We start from the raw sequence: 14,758 nt of genomic DNA, 5'->3' as shown, positions 1-14,758 counted from the left end.
CATGAAATTTTACCTGAGCTGTATGAAGTGGCATTGTATGTACGAGAAAGCAGTGTAAATTAGAGTGTGGCACCTGATGCCACCTAAAAGTGTCAGGAAGGTATGAGCATATGCTTTTCTTGGGGTAATGTGACTACAAAATCACCAACTAGATGAGGTATTTAAGAAATAAAAGATAATATTGACAAGAAAAAATAAAATAAGGGTGAATAAAAAACATGTGTTCTATCTGTGGAAACAAAACAAAACTTGTCTTCATGAGGAAGTATGTTAGTCATAAAAAAATATGCTTGAGTGAGCAATGAGACTTGGAATGTGCAGTGTTGTGTATTATGAGTGATACCACATCCTCGATACTGATTTCTACCAAAGCACCTTCTATACCTGTAAACATTGGACGTTCAATAGAAATTTCTGGTTTATATGAATGAAAATATTTTAAAAGTAACATCTTTTTTAAAGTCAAACCAGTCCATACTTTTAAAAAATGTCCCAATGGGGAAAATGAAAAAGGTCCATTTCTTTGGAAACTATTAAGATAAATAGATATCTCCTGCAGCTGGTACCACATCGTATTCCTAATCAAGTCAAGGCAAATGTTTCCAATTCTTCATTCATAGTTTTATGTGAGATAAGTAAATATTCCTTCCATTTCACTCCATTAAAGACACTTTGAATTTCCACAATAGCAGGTACTGAAGCTAAGCCTCTCCATGGAGACCTCTGCATGAATTAGTAACCACTTGAAACATAGTCTTTTCAAAGAAGGGTACAATAATTTATGTCATCTCTTTGTATACTTCATTTAAATAGTTTTGTATGTATGTGAAAGAGAGATAGAAATATTTCTGAGAGAAAAGGCAGACAAAGGATCCTCTGCGTGTGTGTGTGTGCTGCCTGTGGCTATTTTACAAGGAAATCTACCAGCTCTCAATAATGTGAAAATCTTCTTGAGAGGCGCCGTGACACAGCAAGTCACTGAACCAGAGAAATTCAATTTGCCTACTGTAAAGTATGTTTTGTCTCTCTCAGAAAGCTCTAATTCAATCCAAAATTACTTTCTAGAAGCAGTCATTCTGGCCAAGGAAGGGTGTCCAGGGTCTGGAATAGGACAGAGTACACTGGGCTAAAACTGTCAAAAAGCATTCAGTGCTGCTTCTCAATCCCGAGACACGGACCACAGACCGACCCGGAGGTCACTGATCTCCCCATGTTGGAAATCTATGTATATTTGTGATTGAATAACCTTAGGTAACTTCTATCTTTGATCTATATTTACTCTAACAATACTAAGGGAGAAATGGGAAACAGAGAATATATGGTTAGATTAAAAATATGTGGACAAGTAAGGAAATATATCTGTACTTGAATTCTATGATTCATAAATTAGTTGCAGATAGCCTCTTTGATTATGCCTAGAGAAGTTTGAAATACCATCCTAATACATATCTTTGTGGTTAATCATTGAGTATATAAAGTAATGGTTCATATAAACTAACTTCAAACTTAACCCATTTTCCTTCTAAATTACATAGTTAAATTTATATTATCAAAACTTGGCAGATTTTGTCAAACATCATTTCTTTCTTCTGCTTTGTTTAGAAATCATGATGCTATCTTGCCTATAGCACTATTATTAATTTAATCATACTCTCTATGATATGAATTATATGATCTTCATAATAATTTTTCAGTCATTGTTATTAAAAAATGTCATGCTTCCTGAAAAGAGTCATTTTAATCTGATTGTTGAGATCTATATCCAAATCTATAAGTGATAAGAATCTTAAAATAATCTAATGAGTATATAAGAATATAAAAATAAGGGTTTGGCAAATAACTGTAGCACTTTGGTAACTGTGTTTCTTTGTTTTTTAAACTAAGATTGATTTTACATTTCAAAGTTTGTAGCTAAATGTAAGAAATAGTGAAATAATTATCTTTAAGTGTTTATTAATCAAATTCAAAAATATTATTTTTTTTGGTGGTTCATAAAATGTGTAAAAGAATTCCCTGGAAATACATAAAAGTGGATATGTCAATTTTAAAAATAAAAAATACATAAATTTGAAAAAATGAAATATTAAAATAAAAATCCCTGGACATCTTGTTTAAAAAATGAGCTATCTGAGACCTACCCTTGAAGATTCAACTTTACTGGGTGAAAGCAAATTATTATATCATCATTTTAGCAAATTATTCAGTGATTATAATGCAGGTGATTATTTTAGAGTAAAACTGGAGGAAGAAAAATCTCTGCCATACAAGCATCTTCTAAAACCTACCTGAGAACTTTTAGACCTGAAATATATGTGCTATGATAATATTTTGGTAAGCTTGATATCTTTTCATATGATTTGAAATATTTTATAATTTATTATGGAGGAGGTAAGAATAGTCACCTAAGAAAAAAGCTAAGCTTAAAAATAAAACTCTATCCTTAAAACACAGCATTTATTTGTTTAAATGTTTACCTTATTAGTAGGATTAATTCATTTGCCTACTCAGTAGGAAAACTTTAGACTATGGTAGTGTAGGCGATTTATAGAGATTTGACTGCATGATTCATTTCTCTACAACCAAAATCTCAAAGTAATCGATAATTTTGATCTGTCATTGGTATATAATACATTACAGCAATCAGAGGCAAATATATGATCTTTCTTTCAATTTTGTGCACCATGAAACTGTCAGTTATTCCAGAAAAAAAAATAAACATAAGCAGTCATCTTTATTTTGCTCAGCTAACAAGTAAAATATTTTTTTAATTTTAATTTATACTAAAAATGTAAAGAAAGTATATGTGTTGGGAAATTATTACCTCTGCTGTGTGACCTTTCTTAATCAAAATCTAGCAAATACATCCATTAATACGCCTTAATTTTTTGTTTGAATTAATTACGACTTTAAGTTTTTTCCATAGTAGAGAACATATGAAAATCAATAAAGCTATTTAGGCTCTCTTTATCTCATTGAGCATTATAAAATGAAAATGTTGGAAGATACTAATATCTTTCAAGATTTAGGAAACAGCATTTTAGTTAAAAATTTCAGAACTATGAAGCAATATGATAAAATATCCCTAATATTCATGGCTTTTTGCCAAGGGACAGCATAATCAGCCAAACAGAGGTAGGTATACTATGAAGCTCATGAAAATTAAACTTCTTGGCCTCTTTCTTTCGTAAGTCCCAAGTTTCCATTTTTCTCATTCTAAATAAATAAGTTTCCCTATTCAATTCTATAGCCTTAATTTTCTCTCCATTTTAAAGAGGGTTGCCAAATATATAAATTTCAGGCCTGCAAAATTTGAATCTATCCTTTTATATAAATGCTTACAGTTAAGAGAATAGAAGAAACAAAGTTCTTATACCTTCTGTCTCCATTTAGATAGCTCTTATTCTACAGAAGCTATTAAAACTTTTCTTTTTATAAAATAGAAAACAACTATGAGTATGCATTCAATCAAACTAAAAGAAGAGGGAGAAAAGTTCCTTAAGGAAGGGTTGAGATAGTTATTTTAATGATGTGCCATCTTTTCAGCCTGCACAACTGAGGTTATAATTGCTGATACCAGTGACAGTTAAAGAAGGTGGCTACTATCTTGGCTGATGTCATGTTAGTCAACCAGTCATAGGTTGCTCATCTCTGTGGTATTCTACTTATTTTTTGTTTGTTTGTTTTTTGAGATAGAGTCTTGCTCTATTGCCCAAGCTGGAGTGCAGTGGCATGATCTTGGCTCACTGCAACCTCTGCCTCCTTGGTTCAAATGATTCTCCTTGCCTCAGCCTCCTGAGTATCTTGGATTACAGGCAACCGCCACCATCCCCGGAAAATTTTTGCATTTTTAGTAGAGTCGGGGTTTCAGCATCTTGGCCAGACTGGTCTCGAACTCCTGATCTCAGGTGATTTGCTCACCTCGGCCTCCCAAGTGCTGGGATTACAGGGGTGAGCCACCATTCATGGCCCTGTTCTGGGCTGTTTACTTCTTCAAGTTCCATCAGAGCCATTCTGACTTGTCATGTTGTATCCATTTTTGTTTTTCCACTGTAGAAACCGTCATATTCCACCCCAAAGTAAGCCACTTTGACATAAGGATTATTTTGAGCTGAAGGTATTTGTGATTTACCAGATGGCAGAAAGAAGCCTTTCTTGGAGCTTTCCTTCTCTAATTAAAAGAAGAAACTTCTGAGAAACGTGGAATACCATAATCCCATCTTCCAGGGAAGTTTTATGGCCATGAAGAAGATAGGAAGTGAGTGCTGAGATGAACTTAAACAAATCTTGCTTTATTACTTATATTTCTATACCTTCCCACAGTTCAACATCCTTGGGAGCCTAAACCTCTTTCCTTTGTCTGGTCATGTCTCTACAAGGTCATTGTTTCTGTTAAGATAATATACAAACCCAAGTTCTAACCATTCCTTTGAGTTAATTATCACTGAATCTTTTCCATGTGTATGCACCACATGTGTTGATAAACTGTTTATTTTTTCTCTATTGTTAATCTGTATTTTGTCAGTTTATTTCACAGGACCCCAGCCAGAGAACCTGGGAAAGTAGATGAAAAGGTTTTGTTTCCCCCTTTTCTAATCTATTTCTAAATCTATTTATATATATATATATATATATATATAGAGAGAGAGAGAGAGAGAGAGAGAGAGAAAGAGAGAGAGTGTGTGTGTGCTGAATATATATATATATATATATATATATATATATAGCTGAAAATAAGAATAGATAAATGTTTTCAGTGGTTTTGTGTTTGTGTTCTATTTTGTTTGATTTTGGTTTTGTACTTTTTAGACAGGAAAGCAGCCAAGATAAAACATGTCTCTGGAAGGAAGATACAAAAAAAACAATAATTAGTTTGGGAATATAATTTTTAGAATTATTTACAATATGAAGCTGATCAAGTTCAGAAAATGTATTAATGCAAAGCCATACTTATAATATATGAGATTAATGAATAAGAAGAGCTGGAGACACAAAGAGAAACTGAAAGTTTGCCTAGTCATATAAATGTTTGTCTTCCATAATTCCAAATGATTTTAACTATTTAACTATTTGATTTTTTTGCACATCATCAGATAGATAAACAAAAACAAATTTTAAATTTAGCAGAATTTGGCCTACTAATGGCTTTTTCTGGACTTGTCAGATTTCACCTGCTTTCTTGCCAACTAAGTCCTCTTTATTATTTTTATTATTTTATTTATAGGTTTTTATTAATTTGTTTGAGACAGGGTCTTGCTCTGTTGCCCAGGCTGGAGTGCAGTGTTGTGATCTCAGCTCACTGCAGCTTCTCAACCTTCCAGGTTCAAGCGATCCTCCAGCTTCAACTCCCCAAGTAGCTGGGATTACAGGTGTATGCTACCATGCTCACTACTGTTTGTATTTTTTTGTAGAGACTGGCTTTTACCATGTTTCCCAGGCTGGAATCCAACTCCCGAGCGCAAGTGATCCACCTGCCTCGGCCTCCCAAAGTGCTGGGATTCCAGTCATGAGCCACCGCCTCTAGCCCTAAGTCTGCGTTAATAAACAGGCTTGACCTTTGTAGGTGAAACTTTGGAAAAACTGGGCTTGCTTTGAGATTATAAACCACTTATATTTTTGGAGCCTCTTTTCTTTTTCATTTATAAAATGAGGAAGTTACATTACTTACTGATAGTCTAGCTTTTAAAATACAAACAGAACATGAGATAGCCATAATTTTAAAAATCTGGACTCTAGCCAGCAGAGAAAAACAAATATTTAATATTCGGAAACAATGATTATCTTTATAGCAGTAATTTTATGTTATTCTACCTTTTCCAGATGAATTTTATCTTTAATTTTTTTAAATTACTTTGTCCCTTATGTATATGCGTTCTCCTTCCGGGGGAAACAATGAGAAGAAAAAAGAAGTGTGAAGGAAAAAATAAAGTGTAGCGATGATGGAAAGAGGAAGAGAAGAGAAAAATAAATTCTTGTCATTTTAATATTTTTAAATAATCCTTAGCTTAAAAGGATGATGACTTATTGTTATTCAAATCTGACCTGAATATAAGTCCAGAGTTAGAAACTTGCAAAAAACAAACTGCAACATAATTTCGATAAGGACCTTAAAAAGCCATTGGAAAAAAATATGCTAAATTATCCCCTTGCAATATTGCTTTGGTTTCTGGAAAAATTGTTTGTACAGTTGATTTTCATAATAGATGAACTCATTTGGAGCTATTTTTCTCTTTTTCTCTTTGCTGAAACTTCAGTTTAAAAGAAAAAAATTGCTTTCAGTCAAACTGATTAAAAGTAATATTTTTGTAAAAAATCAGAGTTATCAGTGTTTATTCTTATTGCCTTTCTTACACATATATGATTATAATTATCATAGCAATTATCAACTCAAAATGTAGTTATCTGTCTTACCCAGTATGTGATAAGATTTTAAAAAGAGGAGCTATATTTTGCCCAGTGCCTGGACTAGTAAACAATTTGTTTTCAATTATTATTGAATACATGAATAGGTTACTTGCCATTTTGATATACTGTAAGCAGACAGGGAGTGTCTCCAGGAGTGTACAAATTTATTTCTGAGCAATCAACCTGTTTTACAGCTTCCTGCCCTGAAGGCTTTTTTTCTTCCAAATTCTATGTGAAATGCAGTCACCTAGTTAGTTGAAATCACTTCCTGACAAACCCCAGCCACCTACGGATGAACCTGGGTGAACCTTCCTTATTACCATGTTAAGTTTTTCATCCTAGGAAGAGCTATAGCTTCATAGCACAATGACTTTACAATGCATTAACACAACTAGGACCCCTCCTCTACATCTTGCGATGAATGCTTTTCCCTCTCCATTGTACATTAAAACCTGCTGTTGCTTTCTTTTGGAGAGACACTGCTTTGGAGGATACTCCCAGTGCTCTCCTTACTTGTGCCAAGCAATAAAAGTCTTTTTGATCAAAACCTGCAATTCTTGTGGAGTGTTATTGTTATTCAGCAGGTAAACAAACCCCAGTTTTTTCAGGTAATGATATCAATAAACTATGCTAGAATTCAGTCTAAATTATTAGGAAGGTAAGATTACAAAATGCATAAGTCTGGTAATTTGTTGTTGGCAACAATGATATATTTGAGGTGTTACACATTTTGATAGTGTAATTTTTAAAAAATATTTATTATTTATTTATTTATTTATTTTTAGAGATGAGGTCTTGCTCTGTCACCTAGAGTGCAGTGGTTCAATCACAGCTCACTGCAGCCTTGAACTCCTGGGCTCAAGCAATCCCCCCAACCTCAGCTTCATGAGTAGCTAGGACTACAGGCGTATGCCATCACACCCAGCTTTTAGTGTAATTTTTAAAGCAAAATTATATATATTTAATTCTGACTCACCATTTTTAAGATGTTTGTATTAGTCCATTTTCACACTGCTGAAAAAGACATACCCAAGACTTGGAAGAAAAAGAGGTTTAATTGGACTTAACAGTTCCATATGGCTGGAGAGGCCTCAGAATAGTGGTGGGAGGTGAAAGACACTTCTTACATGGTGGTAGCAAGAGAAAATCAGGAAGATACAAAAGCAGAAACCCCCAATAAAACCATCAGATCTCATGAAACTTATGCACTACCATGAGAACAGTGTGGAAGAAACTGCCTCCATGATTCAAATTATCTCCCACCAGGTGCCTCCTACAACACATGGGGATAATAGGAGTACAAGTCAAGATGAGATTTGGATGGGGACACAGCTAAACCGTATTATTCCATCTTTGGCCCCTCCAAATCTCATGTCCTCATGTTTCAAAATCAACCATGACTTCCCAACGATCCCTAAAGTCTTAACTCCTTTCAGCATTAACCCAAAAGTCCACAGTCCAAAGTCTCATCTGATACAAGGCAAGTCCTTTCCACCTATGAGCCCGTAAAATCAAAAGAAAGCTAGTTGCTTCCTAGATACAATGGTGCTACAGGTATTGGATAAATACAGCCATTCCAAATGGGAGAAATTGGCCAAGACGAAGGGACAAGAGGCTCCTAGAAAGTCCAAAATACAGCAGGGCACTCAAGTCTTAAAGCTCCATTGATCTTCTTTGACTCCAGGTTTCACATCCAGGTCACGCTGATCTAAGAGGTGGGTTTCTATGGTCTCGGGAAGCTCCACTCCTGTTGCTTTGCAGGATACAACCTCCCTTACAGCTGCTTTTACAGGCTGGTGTTGTCTGTGGCTTTTCCAGGCACATAGTGCAAGCTGTAGGTAGACCTATCACTCTGGGCTCTGGAGGACTGTCTTCTCACAGCTCCACTAGGTGGTGCCCCAGTAGACACTCCGTGTGGGGGCTCCAACCCCACATTTCCCTTCTGCACTGCCATAGCAGAGGTTCTCTATAAGACACCAGGCCCTGCAGAAAACCTGCCTGAGCATCCAGGCGTTTCCAGACATCTTCCAAAATCTAGGCAGAGGTTCCCAAACCACAATTCCTGACTTCTGTGCACTGGCAGGTGCAACATGACCTGGAAACTGCCAAGGCTTGAGGCTTGCACCTTCTGAAGCCATGACCGAAGCTCTATGTTTGCTCCTTTCAGTAATGGCTGGAGCAGCTGGGACACAGGACAACAAGACCCTAAGCTGCACACAGCATGGGGACCCTAGGCCCAGCTCATGAAAACAAATTTTCCTCCTAGGCCTTAGGGCCTGAGATGGGAGAGGCTGTGTGAAGATATTTGACATGCCCTGGAGATATTTACCCCCTCTTCCTGGACCCTGTGTCTTGAGGATTAACATTTGGCTCCTTGCAGAGAAAATGTGGCACATATACACCATGGAATATTATGCAGCCATCAAAAATGATGAGTTTGTGTCCTTTGTAGGGACATGGATGAACCTGGAAACCATCATTCTCAGCAAACTGACAGAAGAGTAGAAGATCAAACACTGCATGTTCTCACTCATAGGCGGGTATTGAACAATGAGAACACATGGACACAGGGAGGGGAGCACTACACACTGGGGTCAGTTGGGGGGAAATAGGGGAGGGACGGTGGGGGGTGGTGAGTTGGGGAGAGATAGCAAGAGGAGAGATGCCAGATGTAGGTGATGGTGAGGAAGACAGCAAATCACACTGCCATGTGTGTACCAATGCAACAATCTTGCATGTTCTTCACATGTACCCCAAAACCTAAAATGCAATAAAATAAATAAATTGGAAAAAAAAAAACCAAAACAAATCAAACAAACAAAAAAAAAAACATTTGGCTCCTTGTTACTTATGCAAATTTCTGTAGCTGGCTTGAATTTCTCCTTAGAAAATGAGATTTGCTTTTTTATCACATTGTCCAGCTACAAATTTTCTGAACTTTGATACTCTGCTTCCCTTATAAAGCTGAATGCCTTTAACAGCACCCAAGTCACCTGTTGACTGCTTTGCTACTTAGAAATTTCTCCTTCCAGATACCTGAAATTATCTCCCTCAAGTTCAAAGTCCAAAAATCTCTAGGGTAGGAGCAAAATGCTGCCAGACTCTTTGCTAAAACATAACAAAAGTCACCTTTGTGTCAGTTCCCAACAAGTTTCCCATTTTCATCTGAAACCACCTCAACCTGGACTTACTGTTCATATTACTATCAGCATTCTGGGCAAAACCATTCAACAAGGCTTAGGAAGTTTCAAATTGTTCTACATTTTCCTGTCTTCATTTGAGTCCTCCAAACTGTTCTGGTCTCTGCCTGTTATCCAGTTCCAAAGTCACTTCCATATTTTCAGATATATGTTCAGCAATTCCTCACTCTGTATATGAATTTACTGCATTAGTCAATTTCATGCTGCTGATAAAGACATATCCAAGACTGGAAAGGAAAAGAGGTTTAATTGGAATTACAGCTTCACATGGCTTGGGACGCTTCAGAATCATGGTGGGAGGCAAAAGGGACTTCCTACATGATGGCAGCAAGAGAAAATGAGGAACATGCAAAAGGGAAACCACTGATAAAACCATCAGCTCTCACGAGACTTATTCACTACCATGATAACATTATGTAGGAAATTGCTCCCATGATTAAAATTGTCCCCAATCAGGTCCCTCCCACAACACATGGAAATTTCGGGAAGTACGATTCAAGATGAGATTTGAGTACAGACACAGAGCCAAACGATATTAATGTTGTCCTTTATCATTTAAAGAAATCTAAGACAATGTACCTAAACAGAACATATTCTTATGTATTGTAATCAATTCTTAAACTAAAAAGTACAGGAATCCTTTACAAAAAAAATTTTTTTTACAAAAATAAGACAAAACATGTATAGTTAACAATGTGTGTATGACTTTAGAATTTTATCAAATCAGAACTCACATATATAACCGTCTAATATTTTCCTCTGTGTTCATTTACATTATTTATCTTATTGTGTTAATAATCTTTACTGTTTCAGAGCATGTAAAGTCATATATGACAAAGAAAGAGGTAAAGAAAATAGTAAATTCAATGTCTCAAATGAAAATTACATTATTAAAAACTTTGTCCCATTACATCTTCTTCTTTCAATACATTAAATAATTATAGTAAACAAATGTTCTTTATTCTGCAATATATAGTGTAATTCATGGATCCCTAATTCAACACTGACTTAGAAATCCAAAATGTTTCTTAATTTTGAAAAACTAAGGGTTGTCTTTTCCTTAGTTAAATTCATGTTGTTTTTGTACTTTTCTCACTCAATATACTTATTTCTTTTTAACTTCTGTATGAGGAAAAATATCTCTGCCTCTTGTTTCTCTTGAAACAAAAGCCTAATCTCAGATCCCAAATATGTATCATTCACTAAATTCTATTTTACCTTCAATAGAATCTGTACTAGATTTTTAAGAAACTATGTGGCCATGAATTTGACTGTTTAAAACAAAGCTAAACTCTAACACATTGATTTTCCTTTTGAAACATTTATGCTAAAAAAGAAAGTAAACTAGTAAAAGTAATGTTTTTATAGCTTTAAACTTTAACTTTCATAAATCTCACTTTATTATTCTCTTCTGCTGCCTCACTTACTGTAAATTTAAAAAAAAAAATTCTTTAAAAGTTATTGCATCTGAAAGCCAAACTAAAATGCAATAGGAATGATCTGAATCCTTCATTTAAGTATAATATTGTTACTGGTTTTGGTGAATAGTACAGGTTTATTGCTCTGAAACCCCAAGCTATTATATTTGACTTTCATTTTCTCAAAGAGCAAATGACCACTGAATTTGCTATTTTGGTTTATAAAAAGTGAGACTATCTATTTCAATTCTTTAGTCTTTCAAAAATTTTTGTGAGAGTGGGAAAAAAAAGCATACAATCCATGGCACAGTGATTGGTAACTCACAGGAGAATAATAAAGATTGAGACTTAATAAGTCAACAGGTAAACACCCCACTATTTACCACATCAGAGTAATTTTTAAAAATTGTCATTACTTGCTATTTAAAATATAGTCCAATGTAAAGTCCTCAAACAGCAGATGCTTTTAAATACATATCTTTCCCTATAGCTAGAAATGTTGGCTTTTTACCAATTTCCTTTTAAGAGAATACATGTTAAATGTGGAATTCTCATAATAAGTAGTATGATTGTTTGTAATGTATTATTTTATGTTATCTATTCATTTCTTCAAGTATTATGTGTGTAAAGAGTAAAAAGAAAAAGAAAAGCCCATTAACATCCTGACTGTTAAAAATATACTATTCTTATATCTCTCCAGGAAGAAATCTAGAGAGTTTTCTAGTTATCAATCAGGTTAATATAGTGAGTATAAATTTTTATCATTATATTGAAAGGTAAAAATATTTTATGGCAAATGTAAAATATACTAATCTTTATATTAAAAGCATTTGTTCAAAGAGGAACAGACAAGGAAGTCAGAGGATAACTCTCCAGTGATTGCTTCTTAATGAAAAATCAGTATGACTACTCTCCACACACAAAAATAAATTCATAAGAGTTAAGGAAACTAGGTAAAAGATCAAAGTATCTAGTTTTAGCATAATAATAAGTTGATATGCATTAAGCAGAGTAGAAAGTACATCTCTACATTATTACAACATGTCTGCCTCTATTTTAGGCAGCACAGCATAGAGAGATACACCATTAGCTTGGGGGAAGGACAGGAAAGTAAGCATACGCCTTTGGCTTAGAACCCAATACTGGGCCAGCCACAGAAAAACTCAGCACTGGGCAGAGTCCTATGGCCCTTTACACTAGGCCATTACATGTGAAAGAAACCTCTATATCCTTCCTGGTGCCCAACAGGACTCATAACTCTGGTGAGGCAGGATACATAGTCAAGGAAGCAATCATGTGTTGGGGATGTGGCTACCATGGTGACTGCGTAATCAACACACTAAGCCTCTGCGTTTGCCTTATAGTTAATGTAATCAAAGCAAAGCTACCTCCTGAGGGAATTTCCTTGATAGAGAACATGCTTATTTTTATTTTACTTGTCCTCAATCTGACCCTTTGGTCATTATAATAGTTAAAAACAGACTAATGATATGCTATATGCAAACAAGCATGCACAGCTGCTATGCATATGCACCCAGAGGACCACCCAGAACACGTTTACTGGTATCACCTCTTCCCATCCACTTACAAATAATGTTGTAAGACTCCCATAAAGGGAGTCACCCCAGTTCCAGTTTTCGCTTCTCATCTTTATGAGCAACCAATCCTGAATCTCTCTCAGGGTGTACTATATATTCTGCACCTAGCTTTCAAAATATTCCTTCTCCTTTGCAATGAATTGCTTTATGCTGTATCACCTTTCCTGTTTGTCTCTTGTTTAAATTCTTTTAAACTAAGAGGATAAGAACCCAGGCTTCACAACAGTCATCAATGCTAGCACCAGGTTGAATATTTGGCCTTGGTGAGACTGATTTGATATACGGTCTATGCTACTGCTGGCCAACTACAGCAGCTTCAGGCCCTGATTAAACCTCAGCAGCTGGCAGGGTATAGTGGTCATAGGCATTGGGTATGACCCAGTGCTGTGTAGTTTTAGTAGCTGTGGGCTTTGTATACAACCTAGCACTGTGTTAGCTTTGACAGCCAAAGAACTACAGCTCCAGCAATCCTGAGCATAAGGTATAACCTAGAACTGAAACAGCTGAAGTAGTAACATGCTTAAAGACCTCACTAGTCTGCCTCCTCTGAAACTGTAGTCAAGCTGACTGCTAAAAGTGGCTTCCAAATAAAGCCAAATTGTGAGGACTTGATTAGATACCTATATCAAAGCACAAAAATTGGCAGCTGGTCATAAGTATCAAGATCAACCAGTGAAAGACAATGTCAACAAGTGAATGTGATAAAGTGCCAGTCACTTACCCTAAAGAGATGGAGACAGATGAACTGCCTGACAAGTAATTCAAAGTAGTTGTTTAAAGGATGCTCAGTGAACTTCAAAAGAAGACAAAAAACAAAGAAACAAACAAAACAAACAAACAAAAAACAAAAACCAGTAATTTATCAGAAAAAAAATGCAACAAAGTGACAGAAATATAAATCACAAAAAAACAGAAATACTGGAGCTAAAAAATACAATAAGCAAAGTAAAAATTATATTAGAGAGCATCTGTGGCAGAATTGATTAAGAGGAGGAAAGAATTTTAGACTCAAAGACAGGTTGATTGAAAATATACAGTCAGAGGAGAAAACAGAAATGAATTTACAGGAATGAAAAAGCTATGGGGTTTATGCAAAGCATAAAAAGAGCAAATTTAAAGATGATTCCGATTAAAAGGGAGTAGAAAAAAGAAATGGGTGGAATACTTATTTAAAGAAATAGTAATAGAAAAACCTTTCAAATATAGATAGATATACAAATATCCAGATACAGAACGGTCAAGGGCCTCCAATCACATTCATTCCAAATAGGAATACCTCATGACGCTATACTCAAAATGTCACAGATCACAGGCAAAGAGAATTTTGAAGAAAGCAAGAGAGAAAAGCAAACAACACACATATTGGGAGTCCTAATATGCCTAATAGCAGACTTCTCAGTCAAACCTTTACAGTACAGGAATCAGTGGGATAAAATATTTAACTGTTATTCAGAAATAATGGAGAGATAAAGGCTTGAACAAATAAAATCTGAGGCAGTTCATCACCTCTAAACCTGTATTATAAGAAATGCTAAAGGGAATTCTTCAAGATGAAAGAAAGAATACTAATAAGTAGCATATCATTTGAAAGTACATAACCTACTGTTAAAGTATGTAGTCAAATTATGAATATACTAATAAGCTCATTGTAATGTGTAAATCACATATCTTTAGTGTGAACATTCAAAGACACAACTATTAAAAATTATAACTACAACAATTTGCTGAGAGGTATGTTGTAAAAAAGATAAATTATAACATGAAAAATTTAGGACTCGGGGAGTGGAATTAAAAAGTAGAGTTTATGCTCATTAAGAAAAGTTGGAATCAGAGTTAATATGTCATTAGTTTGAAATAACCTTTTATAACTAAACTTTTTGTAATCCTCATTTTAACCACTAAACCAAAACATGTAATAAAAGCACTGAAAATAAAAAGCAAGGAATCAAAATACACTAATAGAGAAAATCACTTAACCACAATGGAAGACAGTAAGAGAGAAAGAGGGAAATATATACAAAACAATTAGAAAAGCAATAACAAAATCACAGTAGCAAGTCCTTACCTATCAATAATTTAAATGTAAGTAGACTGAATTATTCAACTAAGACATACAGTGGCTCAATGGATTTAAAAAAAA

Source organism: Cebus imitator, unplaced genomic scaffold (genome assembly GCF_001604975.1).
Source record: "Cebus imitator isolate Cc_AM_T3 unplaced genomic scaffold, Cebus_imitator-1.0 Scaffold46, whole genome shotgun sequence".
NCBI classification, from domain to species: domain Eukaryota; kingdom Metazoa; phylum Chordata; class Mammalia; order Primates; family Cebidae; genus Cebus; species Cebus imitator.
This window is presented reverse-complemented; position numbering follows the sequence as displayed.